The following is a 13,663-nucleotide window of genomic DNA, read 5'->3' as shown; positions in this document are numbered from 1 at the left end:
TAGCTGTAGGCAAGGGGATAGGAAGAGGTTGGGCCTCTGTTCTGTGGGCTAATTAGGGGTTAAGCTTTAGATGTAGGATACAGGGTAATGTTTCTAGGCTCACACACGCTGTGGGGACAGAGAGAGGAGTCTTTGGAGCTCTGTGAGCAGCTAACCGCCCGTGGGTGGGTGTGTGTGTGTGTAGGGTGCTGCAGTGGGTATACACAAGCATCTAGGCCCAAGTTGGGGCCCTGAGCAGCTGAGCCTCTCTGAGCAACAGGCCCTCTCACTGTCCCTCTCTATCACCCGCGCTGGCAGGGTAAGGCAAAGGTGTGTGTGGCTGTGCTTGGTGGGGGTCTAGCGCGAGCTCTCTGTGTCTCTCCCTGCTCCTAGGCCCAGTTATTGAGCCCGCCTGAGCACGGGCACTCATCCCCAGGCCTCCCTCCCCGGCTCGGCCTGCCCACAGTAGCTAGTAGGCCTCTCACAAGGCCTTAGCCAAGCCAATGTGTGTGTTTGGGGGAGGGGGGCTTCAGGATTGGGTGAGATTCTAGATTACCTTGACGCTTCCCAGATTAACGCCGGCCACCCCTCGCCTCACAGGACCTTTGCGCCGCTGAGATATGCAGGTTGGCTAGGGCCAGAATCGTATGTGAATCAAGAGCTAGCTGACATGTTCATCACATACCACTCTTTGACTTAGCTGGGAGCCACTCTGGCCCCTTAGTGGCAGTATGGGAGAATGACAGTCTGTTACATTTTCCATCACATACCACTCTTGACTTAGCTGGTTTTCACTCTTGGCCCCTTAGTGGCAGTATGGGAGAATGACAGTCTGTTACATTTTCCATCACATACGAAGTCTTGAGTTAGCCAGTCTTGGCCCCTTTAGTGGCAGTATGTGGGGAGAATGACAGTTCAGCATTTTCCATCACATACGAAGTCTTGAGTTACGCTTTTCAGTCTTGGCCCCTTAGTGGCAGTATGGGGAGAATGACAGTCTGTTACATGTTCATCACATATGACTCTTGAGTTAGCTACTTGAGGTTTGCTAGGCCGAATCATATACTAACCCTCACAGGTATAAATTCATGGTTTGAGATTTTTTCGGCTCTGCTAAGGCTTTAACCCTGTAGGTTAGCTTAAGTGGGGCACAGTGCACCACAGTACTTATCGTGCTTAAGCCTGGTTGTCCGCGGGGGGTGGTACCCAGAGGGGGGTGTTTGCCACTTCTAGGTTATGGCTTAGCATAGAGTGGGTGTTAGCTAGCTCTGATTGGGCGAGACTTGGGTTGCTTTAGTGGAGTAGGATACAGGGTATCGCTCCCAGGCTCACACAATAACGCCAAGAGGGGACAGAGAGGAGTCTTTGGAGCCTCTCTCAAAGAGCAGCTGCAGCCTGTGTGAGAACACGTAACTGTCTCCTAGGCCTCTTGTGCCTCCAAGCTGCCAGGGGTCAAACCAGAGGTCAAGCTAGCTAGTAGGCTCTTGACAAGGCCTCGGCCTAAGTTTGGGCCTCCTTGTGAGTAGTTGCAGTCTGGGAGCACGCTACCTTCCTGCCTCCCAAGCATCAGGGGTCAAGTCAGAGGTCAGCAGTAGCTGGGTAGGGCCTCTCTCACAAGGCCTCGTAGCCTAAGCTACAATAGATTGTAACACTTTGGGAGAACAGAGTCTGGTTGTGCTAGCTGTGGAAAGGGGATAGGGAAGAGGCTGGGCCTCTGTCTGCGGTATTACTAATTGGGGTTAAGTTTGATGTAGGATACAGGGTAATGCTCCCAGGCTCACACACACGCCACAAGAGGGGGACAGAGAGAGGAGTCTTTGGATTCTTGCAGAGCAGCTGGGGCCTGTGTGTGTGTGTGTGTGTAGGGGTGCTGCAGTGGGTATAGCACAGCATCTAGGCCCAAGCATCTAGGGCATTAGCATCTAGCCCAACCCTTTTAATAATGTAAATAATGGCCACAAGTTTGGGCCTCTGTGAGTAGCTGCAGCCCGTAGAGCACAAGCACTCTTCCCCAAGCCTCCAAGCATCAGGGGTCAAGTCAGAGGTCAGCAGTAGCTAGTAGGCCTCTGACAAGGCCCCTCGCCTAAGTTTGGGCCTCTGTGAGTAGCTGCAGCCCGTAGAGCACAAGCACTCTTCCCCAAGCCTCCAAGCATCAGGGGTCAAGTCAGAGGTCAGCAGTAGCTAGTAGGCCTCTGACAAGGCCCCTCGCCTAAGTTTGGGCCTCTGTGAGTAGCTGCAGCCCGTAGAGCACAAGCACTCTTCCCCAAGCCTCCAAGCATCAGGGGTCAAGTCAGAGGTCAGCAGTAGCTAGTAGGCCTCTGACAAGGCCCCTCGCCTAAGTTTGGGCCTCTGTGAGTAGCTGCAGCCCGTAGAGCACAAGCACTCTTCCCCAAGCCTCCAAGCATCAGGGGTCAAGTCAGAGGTCAGCAGTAGCTAGTAGGCCTCTGACAAGGCCCCTCGCCTAAGTTTGGGCCTCTGTGAGTAGCTGCAGCCCGTAGAGCACAAGCACTCTTCCCCAAGCCTCCAAGCATCAGGGGTCAAGTCAGAGGTCAGCAGTAGCTAGTAGGCCTCTGACAAGGCCCCTCGCCTAAGTTTGGGCCTCTGTGAGTAGCTGCAGCCCGTAGAGCACAAGCACTCTTCCCCAAGCCTCCAAGCATCAGGGGTCAAGTCAGAGGTCAGCAGTAGCTAGTAGGCCTCTGACAAGGCCCCTCGCCTAAGTTTGGGCCTCTGTGAGTAGCTGCAGCCCGTAGAGCACAAGCACTCTTCCCCAAGCCTCTCCAAGCATCAGGGGTCAAGTCAGAGGTCAGCAGTAGCTAGTAGGCCTCAACTTAGAGGGAGGCCTCTGACAAGGCCTCGGCCTAAGTTTGGGCCTCTGTGAGTAGCTGCAGCCCGTGTGAGCACAAGCACTCTTCCCCAAGCCTCTCCAAGCATCAGGGGTCAAGTCAGAGGTCAGCAGTAGCTAGTAGGCCTCTGACAAGGCCTCGGCCTAAGTTTGGGCCTCTGTGAGTAGCTGCAGCCCGTGTGAGCACAAGCACTCTTCCCCAAGCCTCCAAGCATCAGGGGTCAAGTCAGAGGTCAGTAGTAGCTAGTAGGCCTTCTCACAAGGCCCCAGCCCAAGCTGGAGGATTGGGTTAGATTGTAAATTACCTTGGGAGAACAGAGTCTAGGTTGTGCCAGCTGTGAAAGGGGACAGGGAAGAGGCTGGGCCTCTGTTCTCGTACACTGCTGTTTAGATGTGGTGGATACAGGGTAATGCTCCCAGGCTCACACACACAAGAGGGGACAGAGAGGAGTCTCTTTGGAGCCCTGTGAGCAGCTGGGGCCTGTGGGTAAGTGTGTGTGTGTGTAGGGGGTGCTGCAGTGGTATAGCACAGCATCTAGGCCCAACCATCTAGGCACAGCATCTAGGCCCAACTTTAATAATAATAATGTAATAATAATAATAAGTTGGGGCCTCTCTAAGCAGCTGGAGCCTCTGAGCAACAGGCCCCTCTCTCTGTCCTCCTATCACCAAGTGCTGCAGCGTGTGTGGCTGTGCTTGTGGGGGTCTAGCTATTCTCTGTGTCTCCCTGTCTTAGGCTCCAAGTTGAGCCCGCTCTGAGCATGGCCCCATCCCCAGGCCCTCCCCGTCTGTCCGGATCACAGTAGCTAGTAGGCCTCACAAGGCCTCAGCTTGCCAATGTGTGTGTGTTTGGGGGAGGGGGGGCGCCAGGATTGGGGTGAGATTCTAGATTAATTTTGGACGCCTCGACGCCACACCCCCGCCTCACAGGACCTTGCGTCAAGAGATAGGGCGGTTGGTTAGGCCAGAATCGTATGTGAATCAAGAGCTACGCGGGACATGTTCCATCACATATGACTCTTGACTTAGCTGGTTTTCACTTGGCCCCTTAGTGGCAGTATGGGAGAATGACAGTCTGTTACATTTTCCATCACATACTACTCTTGACTTAGCTGGTTTTCACTCTTGGCCCTTAGTGGCAGTATGGGAGAATGACAGTCTGTTACATTTTCCATCACATACGACTCTTGACTTAGCTGGTTTTCAGTTTTGGCCCCTTAGTGGCAGTATGGGGAGAATGACAGTCTGTTACATTTTCCATCACATACGAAGTCTTGAGTTAGCGTTTTTCAGTCTTGGCCCCTTAGTGGCAGTATGGGAGAATGACAGTCTGTTACATGTTCATCACATATGACTCTTGAGTTAGCCTGAGGTTTGCTAGGGCCGAATCATATACTAACCCGGCAGGTATACCATGGGTTTGAGATTTTTTTCGGCTCTGCTTAAGGCTTTAACCCTTGAGGTTAGCTTAAGTGGGGCACAGTGCACCAGTACTTATCGGTGCTTAAGCCTGGTTGTCCGGGGGGTGGTACCCAGAGGGGGGGTGTTTGCCACTTTGGTTATGGGCTTAGCATAGAGGGTGTTAGCTAGTTTGATTAGCTTGGTTTAATTTGGGTTAAGTTTAGTGGAGAGATACAGGGTAATGCTCCCCAGGCTCACACACACACGCCACAAGAGGGACAGAGGGAGTCTTTGAGCCCCAGAGCAGCTGCAGCCTGTGTGAGAACATGCACTGTCTCCCCTAGGCCCTCTGTGCCTCCAAGCGCCAGGGTCAAACCAGAGGTCAAGCTGTAGCTAGTAGGCCTCTGACAAGGCCTCGGGCCTAAGTTTGGGCCTCTGTGAGTAGCTGCAGCCCGTGAGCACAAGCACTCTTCCCAAGCCTCCCAAGCATCAGGGGTCAAGTCAGAGGTCAGCAGTAGCTAGTAGGCTCTCTCAAAGGCCCCCAGCCTAAGCTGGAGGATTGGGTTAGATTGTAAATTAATTTTGGGAGAACAGAGTCTAGGTTGTGCTAGCTGTGAAAAGGGGATAGGGAAGAGGTTGGGCCTCTGTCTGCATTAATTGGGGTGCTTAGTTTAGATGGAGGACAGGGTAATGTTGCCAGGCTCACACACACGCCCAAGAGGGGACAGAGGAGTCTTGGAGCCTCTGTGAGCAGCTGGGGCCTGTGGGTGGGTGTGTGTGTGTAGGGGTGCTGCAGTGGGTATAGCACAGCATCTAGGCCCAAGCATCTAGGGCACAGCATCTAGGCCCAACTTTAATAATAATAATGTAATAATAATAATAAGTTGGGGCCTCTCTGAGCAGCTGGAGCCTCTGAGCAACAGGCCCCTCTCTGTCCCTCTCTATCACCTGCGCTGCAGGTGCGCAGTGTGTGGCTGTGCTTGGTGGGGGGGTCTAGCTTAGCTCTCTGTGTCTCTCCCCTGCTCCTAGGGCCCAAGTTGAGCCCGCTTGAGCACAAGCACTCATCCCCAGGCCTCTCCCTGCCCGTCCGGGACACAGTAGCTAGTAGGCCTCTCACAAGGCCTTAGCTTAAGCCAATGTGTGTGTGTTTTGGGGAGGGGGCCAGGATTGGGTGAGATTCTAGATTAATTTTGACGCCTCGATCTAACGCCACCACCCCCCCGCCTCGACCTTGCTGCCGCTGAGATAGGCGGGTTGGCTAGGGCCAGAATCAGATGTGAACTGGGCAAGAGCTAGCGTGGACATGTTCATCACATACCCACCTTTGACTTAGCTGGTTTTCACTCTTGGCCCCTTAGTGGCAGTATGGGAGAATGACAGTCTGTTACATTTTCCATCACATACCTACTCTTGACTTAGCGGTTTTTCACTCTTGGCCCCTTAGTGGCAGTATGGGAGAATGACAGTCTGTTACATTTTCCATCACATACCCACTCTTGACTTAGCTGGTTTTCACTCTTGGCCCCTTAGTGGCAGTATGGGAGAATGACAGTCTGTTACATTTTCCATCACATTACCCACTCTTGACTTAGCGGGTTTTCAGTCTTGGCCCCTTAGTGGCAGTATGGGAGAATGACAGTCTGTTACATTTTCCATCACATACGTTGAGTTGGTCTTGGCCCCTTAGTGGCAGTATGGGAGAATGACAGTCTGTTACATGTTCATCACATATGACTCTTTGAGTTAGCTTGAGGTTTGCTAGGGCCGAATCATATACGAACCCAAGAGGTATACCATGGGTTTGAGATTTTTTTCGGCTCTGCTTAAGGCTTTAACCCTATGCAGGTTAGCTTAAGTGGGGCACAGTGCACCAGTACTTATCGGTGCTTAAGCCTGGTTGTCCGTGGGGGTGGTACCCAGAGGGGGGGGGGTGTTTGCCACTTTGTGTTATGGCTTAGCATAGAGGGTGTTAGCTAGTTTGATTAGCGGTTTAATTTGGGTTGTTTAGTGGAGTAGGATACAGGGTAATGCTCCCAGGCTCACACACACGCCAAGAGGGGACAGAGAGGAGTCTTTGAGCCTCTGGAGCAGCTGCAGCCTGTGTGAGAACATGCACTGTCTCCTAGGGCCTCTGTGCCTCCAAGCCAGGGGTCAAACCAGAGGTCAAGCTGTAGCTAGTAGGCCTCTGACAAGGCCTCGCCTAAGTTTGGGCCTCTGTGAGTAGCTGCAGCCCGGTGGTGAGCACAAGCACTCTTCCCCAAGCCTCCAAGCATCAGGGGTCAAGTCAGAGGTCAGCAGTAGCTAGTAGGCCTCTCTCACAAGGCCCTCAGCCTAAGCTGGAGGATTGGGTTAGATTGTAAATTAATTTTGGGGAGAACAGAGTCTAGGTTGTGCTAGCTGTGGAAAAGGGGATAGGAAGAGGTTGGGCCTCTGTCTGTGTATTAATTGGGGTTAAGTTTAGATGTAGGATACAGGGTAATGCTCCCAGGCTCACACACACGCCAAGAGGGGACAGAGAGGAGTCTTTGAGCCTCTGTGAGCAGCTGGGGCCTGTGGGTGGGTGTGTGTGTGTGTGTGTAGGGTGCTGCAGTGGGCATAGCACAGCATCTAGGCCCAAGCATCTAGGGCACAGCATCTAGGCCCAACTTTAATAATAATAATGTAATAATAATAATAAGTTGGGGCCTCTGAGCAGCTGGAGCCTCTGAGCAACAGGCCCCTCTCTCTGTCCCTCTCTATCACCTGCGCCGCAAGCAGGTGTGTGTGTGGCTGTGCTTGGTGGGGGGTCTAGCGCAGCTCTCTGTGTCTCTCCCTGCTCCTAGGCCCAAGTTGAGCCCGCCTGAGCACAAGCACTCATCCCCAGGCCTCCCCCCCTCCGTCCCCACACAGTAGCTAGTAGGCCTCTCACAAGGCCTTAGCTTAAGCTAATGTGTGTGTGTTTGGGGGGAGGGGGGGCCAGGATTGGGTGAGATTCTAGATTAATTTTGACGCCCGATTTTAACGCCGCCACCCCGCCTCGCTGTGACCTTAAGGCCGGAGATAGGCGGTTGGCTAGGGCCAGAATCGTGATGTGAATCCCAAGAGCTAGCGGACATGTTCATCACATAATGCACTCTTGACTTAGCTGGTTTTCACTCTTGGCCCCTTAGTGGCAGTATGGGGAGAATGACAGTCTGTTACATTTTCCATCACATACGACTCTTGACTTAGCTGGTTTTCACTCTTGGCCCCTTAGTGGCAGTATGGGAGAATGACAGTCTGTTACATTTTCCATCACATACCACTCTTGAGTTAGCTGGTTTTCACATCTTGGCCCCTTAGTGGCAGTATGGGAGAATGACAGTCTGTTACATTTTCCATCACATAATGAAGTCTTGAGTTAGCTTTTCAGTCTTGGCCCCTTAGTGGCAGTATGGGAGAATGACAGTCTGTTACATGTTCATCACATATGACTCTTTGAGTTAGCCTGGAGGTTTGCTAGGGCCGAATCATATACCTAACCCCAAGAGGTATACCATGGGTTTGAGATTTTTTCGGCTCTGCTTAAGGCTTTAACCCCTTTGCAGGTTAGCTTAAGTGGGGCACAGTGCACCAGTACTTATCGGTGCTTAAGCCTGGTTGTCCGGGGGGGGGTGGTACCCAGAGGGGGGTGTTTGCCACTTTGTGTTAAGGGCTTAGCATAGAGGGTGTTAGCTAGTTTGATTAGCTGTTTAATTTGGGTTAAGTTTAGTGGAGTAGGATACAGGGTAATGCCCCAGGCTCACACACACGCCAAGAGGGGGACAGAGAGGAGTCTTTGGAGCCTCTGTGAGCAGCTGCAGCCTGTGTGAGAACATGCACTGTCTCCTAGGGCCTCTGTGCCTCCAAGCCAGGGGTCAAACCAGAGGTCAAGCTGTAGCTAGTAGGCCTCTGACAAGGCCCTCGCCTAAGTTTGGGCCTCCTGTGAGTAGCTGCAGCCCGTGTGAGCACAAGCACTCTTCCCCAAGCCTCCAAGCATCAGGGGTCAAGTCAGAGGTCAGCAGTAGCTAGTAGGCCTCTCACAAGGCCTCAGCCTAAGCTGGAGGATTGGGTTAGATTGTAAATTAATTTTGGGAGAACAGAGTCTAGGTTGTGCTAGCTGTGGAAAAGGGGATAGGAAGAGGTTGGGCCTCTGTCTGCATTAATTGGGGTTAAGTTTAGATGTAGGATACAGGGTAATGCTCCCAGGCTCACACACACGCCAAAGAGGGGACAGAGAGGAGTCTTGAGCCTCTGTGAGCAGCTGGGGCCTGTGGGTGGGTGTGTGTGTGTGTAGGGGTGCTGCAGTGGGTATAGCACAGCATCTAGGCCCAAGCATCTAGGCACAGCATCTAGGCCCAACTTTAATAATAATAATGTAATAATAATAATAAGTTGGGGCCTCTCTGAGCAGCTGGAGCCTCTGAGCAACAGGCCCCTCTGTCCCTCTCTATCACCTGCAACAAGCTGCTGGCGTGTGTGTGGCTGTGCTTGGTGGGGGGTCTAGCAGCTCTCTGTGTCTCTCCCTGCTCCTAGGCCCAAGTTGAGCCCGCCTGAGCACAAGCACTCATCCCCAGGCCTCCCCCGCCCGGGTCCCCGGACACAGTAGCTAGTAGGCCTCTCACAAGGCCTTAGCTTAAGCTAATGTGTGTGTGTGTTTGGGGGGGGGGGGGCTCAGGATTGGGTGAGATTCTAGATTAATTTTGACGCCCGATCTAACGACCACCCCCTGCCTAACTGCCTTAAGGCCACCCCCAGAATCGCCTCGGACATGTTCATCACATACGTCTTGACTTAGGGTTTTCAGAGTAGGCGGTTGGCTAGGGCCAGAATCGTGATGTGGAGAAAGACAGTCTGTTACATGTTCATCACATACATGACTCTTTGACTTAGCTGGTTTTCACTCTTGGCCCCTTAGTGGCAGTATGGGAGAATGACAGTCTGTTACATTTTCCATCACATACCTACTCTTTGACTTAGCTGGTTTTCACTCTTGGCCCCTTAGTGGCAGTATGGGAGAATGACAGTCTGTTACATTTTCCATCACATACCTAGTCTTGACTTAGCTTTTTCAGTCTTGGCCCCTTAGTGGCAGTATGGGAGAATGACAGTCTGTTACATTTTCCATCACATACGAGTATTGACTTAGCGGGTTTTAACTCTTGGCCCCTTAGTGGCAGTATGGGAGAATGACAGTCTGTTACATGTTCATCACATATGACTCTTGAGTTAGGAGGTTTGCTAGGGTCGGAATCATATACCGAACCCGTAGGGTATACCATGGGTTTGAGATTTTTCGCTCTGCTTAAGGCTTTAACCCCCATGAGGTTAGCTTAAGTGGGGCACAGTGCACCAGTACTTATCGGTGCTTAAGCCTGGTTGTCCGTGGGGGGGGGGTGGTACCCAGAGGGGGGGTGTTTGCCACTTTGTGTTGGGGGGCTTAGCATAGAGGGTGTTAGCTAGTTTGATTAGCTGCGGTTTAATTTGGGTTAAGTTTAGTGGAGTAGGATACAGGGTAATGCTCCCAGGCTCACACACACACCAAGGGGGACAGAGAGGAGTCTTTGGAGCCTCATGAGCAGCTGCAGCCTGTGTGAGAACATGCACTGTCTCCTAGGGCCTCTGTGCCTCTCAAGCGCCAGGGGTCAAACCAGAGGTCAAGCTGTAGCTAGTAGGCTCTGACAAGGCCTCGGGCCTAAGTTTGGGCCTCTGTGAGTAGCTGCAGCCCGTGGTGAGCACAAGCACTCTCCCCAAGCCTCCAAGCATCAGGGGTCAAGTCAGAGGTCAGCAGTAGCTAGTAGGCCTCTCACAAGGCCTCAGCCTAAGCTGGAGGATTGGGTTAGATTGTAAATTAATTTTGGGAGAACAGAGTCTAGGTTGTGCTAGCTGTGAAAAGGGGATAGGGAAGAGGTTGGGCCTCTGTCTGCATTAATTGGGGTTAAGTTTAGATGTAGGATACAGGGTAATGCTCCCAGGCTCACACACACACCAAGAGGGGACAGAGAGGAGTCTTGGAGCCCTGTGAGCAGCTGGGGCCTGTGGGTGGGTGTGTGTGTGTGTAGGGGTGCTGCAGTGGGTATAGCACAGCATCTAGGCCCAAGCATCTAGGCACAGCATCTAGGCCCAACTTTAATAATAATAATGTAATAATAATAATAAGTTGGGGCCTCTCTGAGCAGCTGGAGCCTCTCTGAGCAACAGGCCCCTCTCTGTCCCTCTCTATCACCTGCGCGCGCGTGTGTGTGTGTGGCTGTGCTTGGTGGGGGGGGTCTAGCGCAGCTCTCTGTGTCTCTCCCTGCTCCTAGGCCCAAGTTGAGCCCGTCTGAGCACAAGCACTCATCCCCAGGCCTCCCCCGCCCCCGGGATCTGGACACAGTAGCTAGTAGGCCTCTCACAAGGCCTTAGCTTAAGCCAATGTGTGTGTGTGTTTGGGGGGGGGGGGCCAGGATTGGGTGAGATTCTAGATTAATTTTGACGCCCGAAGATAACGCCGCCCCCCCCTCCTCTTTAGCGGGTGTGACCTTAAGGCCGCTGAGAGATAGGGTTACATTTTGGCTAGGGCCAGAATCGTATGTGAATCCGCAGCTAGCGGACATGTTCATCACATACCTACTCTTGACTTAGCTGGTTTTCACTCTTGGCCCCTTAGTGGCAGTATGGGAGAATGACAGTCTGTTACATTTTCCATCACATACCACTCTTTTTCACTCTTGAGTGGCTTAATGACAGTCTGTTTTTCCATCATACTCTTGGCCCCTTAGTGGCAGTATGGGGAGAATGACAGTCTGTTACATTTTCCATCACATACGAAGTCTTGAGTTAGCGGGTTTTCAGTCTTGGCCCCTTAGTGGCAGTATGGGAGAATGACAGTCTGTTACATGTTCATCACATATGACTCTTTGAGTTAGCTTGAGGTTTGCTAGGGCCGAATCATATACCTAACCCAAGGGTATACCATGGGTTTGAGATTTTTCGGCTCTGCTTAAGGCTTTAACCCTTTATGCAGGTTAGCTTAAGTGGGGCACAGTGCACCAGTACTTATCGGTGCTTAAGCCTGGTTGTCCGGTGGGGGTGGTACCCAGAGGGGGGGTGTTTGCCACTTTGTGTTGCGGGCTTAGCATAGAGGGTGTTAGCTAGTTTGATTAGCGTGTTTAATTTGGGTTAAGTTTAGTGGAGTAGGATACAGGGTAATGCTCCCAGGCTCACACACACACACACACGCGCGCAGGGGACAGAGAGGAGTCTTTGGAGCCTCTGTGAGCAGCTGGGGCCTGTGGGTGGGTGTGTGTGTGTGTAGGGGTGCTGCAGTGGGTATAGCACAGCATCTAGGCCCAAGCATCTAGGCACAGCATCTAGGCCCAACTTTAATAATAATAATGTAATAATAATAATAAGTTGGGGCCTCTATGAGCAGCTGGAGCCTCTGAGCAACAGGCCCCTCTCTGTCCCTCTCTATCACCTGCTGCAGTGTGTGTGGTGTGTGGCTGTGCTTGGGGGGGTCTAGCGCAGCTCTCTGTGTCTCCCCTGCTCCTAGGCCCAAGTTGAGCCCGCCTGAGCACAAGCACTCATCCCCAGGCCTCCCCGCCCGGGTCCATCACAGTAGCTAGTAGGCCTCCCACAAGGCCTTAGCTTAAGCTAATGTGTGTGTGTTTGGGGGGAGGGGGGCCAGGATTGGGTGAGATTCTAGATTAATTTTGACGCCCGATCGCAACGCCACCCCCCCTGCCTCGCTGTGACCTTAAGGCCGCTGAGATAGGCGGGTGGCTAGGGCCAGAATCGTGATGTGAACCGGGAGCTAGCGGACATGTTCATCACATACCACTCTTGACTTAGCTGGTTTTCACTCTTGGCCCCTTAGTGGCAGTATGGGGAGAATGACAGTCTGTTACATTTTCCATCACATACCTACTTCTTTGACTTAGCAGCTTTTCACCTTGGCCCCTTAGTGGCAGTATGGGAGAATGACAGTCTGTTACATTTTCCATCACATACCACTCTTTGACTTAGCTGGTTTTCACTCTGGCCCCTTTAGTGGCAGTATGGGAGAATGACAGTCTGTTACATTTTCCATCACATACCACTCTTTGACTTAGCTGGTTTTCACTCTTGGCCCCTTTAGTGGCAGTATGGGAGAATGACAGTCTGTTACATTTTCCATCACATAATGACTCTTTGACTTAGCTGGTTTTCACTCTTGGCCCCTTAGTGGCAGTATGGGAGAATGACAGTCTGTTACATGTTCATCACATATGACTTTGAGTTAGCTTTTGCTAGGGCGGAATCATATACAACCCGCAGGTATACCATGGGTTTGAGATTTTTCGCTCTGCTTAAGGCTTTAACCCCTGCGAGGTTAGCTTGGCGGGCACAGTGCACCAGTACTTATCGGTGCTTAAGCCTGGTTGTCCGTGGGGGGGTGGGTACCCAGAGGGGGTGTTTGCCACTTTGTGTTGGGCTTAGCATAGAGGGTGTTAGCTAGTTTGATTAGCTGGGTTTAATTTGGGTTAAGTTAGTGGAGTAGGATACAGGGTAATGCTCCCAGGCTCACACACACGCCACAAGAGGGGACAGAGAGGAGTCTTTGAGCCTCTGTGAGCAGCTGGGGCCTGTGGGTGGGTGTGTGTGTGTGTAGGGGTGCTGCAGTGGGTATAGCACAGCATCTAGGCCCAAGCATCTAGGCACAGCATCTAGGCCCAACTTTAATAATAATAATGTAATAATAATAATAAGTTGGGGCCTCTATGAGCAGCTGGAGCCTCTCTGAGCAACAGGCCCCCTCTCTGTCCCTCTCTATCACCTGCGCTGCTGTGCGGTGTGTGGCTGTGCTTGGTGGGGGTCTAGCGCAGCTCTCTGTGTCTCTCCCTGCTCCTAGGCCCAAGTTGAGCCCGCCTGAGCACAAGCACTCATCCCCAGGCCTCCCCGCCCGGCCCCGGATCACAGTAGCTAGTAGGCCCCTCACAAGGCCTTAGCTTAAGCTTAATGTGTGTGTTTGGGGGAGGGGGGCTTCAGGATTGGGTGAGATTCTAGATTAATTTTGACGCCCGACGCTAACGCCGCCACCCCCTGCCTCGCTGTGACCTTTGGCCGCTGGAGATAGGGCGGTTGGCTAGGCCAGAATCGTATGTGAATCAAGAGCTAGCGGGACATGTTCATCACATACCACTCTTGACTTAGCTGGTTTTCACTCTTGGCCCCTTAGTGGCAGTATGGGAGAATGACAGTCTGTTACATTTTCCATCACATACCACTCTTTGACTTAGCTGCTTTTCACTTTTGGCCCCTTAGTGGCAGTATGGGAGAATGACAGTCTGTTACATTTTCCATCACATACCACTTTTGACTTAGCTGGTTTTCACCTTGGCCCCTTAGTGGCAGTATGGGAGAATGACAGTCTGTTACATGTTCATCACATATGACTCTTGAGTTAGCTACTGAGGTTTGCTA

The sequence above is a fragment of the Alosa alosa genome, unplaced genomic scaffold (genome assembly GCF_017589495.1).
Source record: "Alosa alosa isolate M-15738 ecotype Scorff River unplaced genomic scaffold, AALO_Geno_1.1 AALO_1.0_unplaced_1, whole genome shotgun sequence".
Classification (NCBI taxonomy): Eukaryota; Metazoa; Chordata; class Actinopteri; order Clupeiformes; family Clupeidae; genus Alosa; species Alosa alosa.
The sequence above is the reverse complement of the archived record's forward strand: the minus strand, read 5'-3'. Positions refer to the sequence as shown.